General features: G+C 42.3%; 1 non-coding gene across 1 annotated transcript; it reads right to left on the reverse strand.

Moving 5' to 3' along the window:
* Positions 1–1,182: 1,182 nt before the first annotated feature.
* Positions 1,183–1,254, reverse strand: trnaq-cug (transfer RNA glutamine (anticodon CUG)). Its single transcript has one exon. It is a non-coding gene; the product is annotated as a tRNA-Gln (tRNA).
* Between the last annotated feature and the right edge of the window lie 423 nt (positions 1,255–1,677).

Here is a 1,677-nt window from a genome sequence, read left to right on the forward strand (position 1 = left end):
AAAATACAGTGATTCATTCATAATGCCTTTAGCATTGATGAACATTGTTAGCGGCAGTTGTTGACTACTATTTAGGTGCTATTTAAAATACCTGTGTTCTCTGTGCTACCTTTATGTTGCACTCAGTCTGATAGTGGGACTGAAAATGAGGGAGAAGTTTTATGTAAGAGATGAAAGGAGGTAATGCAGAGACTGAATCTGAAAATAACAAAATGTTAGTTTTCCAGAAAGCCAGAGTTGAGAACTGTAGTGCCAAGCAGTCTGAGGATAGAGATGAAAGCATGTGCCTGGAAGGCTGCTGGTTCTAATGTCCAGACCAGATGGGAAAAGGAAGGAGCTCTTTTCCCTCCCTCAGTAACTACCATTGAAGTGTCCTTGTGCAAGGCACTGAACTCCCAACTGCTCCAGTGGAGCCTCTCGCTGGCCAACTCTACAAGACTGTTGCACTGGGCAGCTCCCAGTTGTGAGTGTACATATCTGTAATTCTGCCTCTCCAACGTATCTAACTCCCCCAGGTCATTACTGTGAATAAGAATGTGTTCATAATCAGCTTGCCTGGCTAAGTGACGGTTGAATTTAAGTTTGGTTGGTTGATGGTGCCAAAAGCATAGGCGGCCACATGGACGTGGTAAGACTGCCAGCATGCAGAACAGGAGGGTGACGCTGGCATCGACTTAAGACTTCAGCTTTAGGGTGACTCGCAAACTCAACGAGCATCCTCTCCTATCCTGCTTACTGACTGAGCGAGCACAGCGTCTTGCCTGTTACTGCAAGGCCCTAGGACACCTCAGTGTCACAGAGTCTCCACCAGCTGTCTGCCACAGCCAAAAACAAGAGATCAGTACCTTCTGCAGCGCTGCTCTAACCTGCACTGCTTCATAGGCAGAGATGGAAAAGGGGATTTTGAAGCAAACTGAAATGGCTCTCAGGTTTACGGGTCGATTTGTTTCGGAGCTCCATACATCACATCAGTATCACAATTTACAGAATCTGCTTGTTTTTTTTACTCCATAAATTCTGACTGGACTGTCAATTAATAACACAGCAACTCATTCAAGCTTGAAATTATTAACTCGCTCAGTAAACCCAGACAAAAATTTGATAGATGGATAGATAGATTTACTTTATTGATCCCAAACTGGGAAATTCTTAAAATACAAATACAAGGTCCTGGTTAAAGTCAGGTTCCACCGAGATTTGAACTCGGATCGCTGGATTCAGAGTCCAGAGTGCTAACCATTACACCATGGAACCACACACCAGGCATCACCAATGATCATAGCTATGTGGCATTTGCATGCTTCAGTCTTCATGTCAACTTAAAGTCGGTCTTCAAATAATATACATGCCATTGTGATAGTTGGGAAAAACTAACCCATATCAACAACCACACTGTCCTATCCAACCCAACATCAGACTGTTAGACTGATTTGTAGCAGCGCTATCAACACTAAAGCGGCCACTTTGCAGCATTACAGTAAAAGGAGAACAATTCACAGTATGAATATGTATATTCACAATTTATCATTTTACATATCATGGGACAAAATGATCGATAATTATCAATATTTTTATTATATTTACATTGCTGTCAAGTCATCAGAAGATCAACTGCGTTCAACTTCACTTCACATATTGGCCAGAAGTTGGTGCCAAAACATGAACTAGAGTTTGGAT

The sequence above is a fragment of the Myripristis murdjan genome, chromosome 14 (genome assembly GCF_902150065.1).
Source record: "Myripristis murdjan chromosome 14, fMyrMur1.1, whole genome shotgun sequence".
NCBI lineage: Eukaryota > Metazoa > Chordata > Actinopteri > Holocentriformes > Holocentridae > Myripristis > Myripristis murdjan.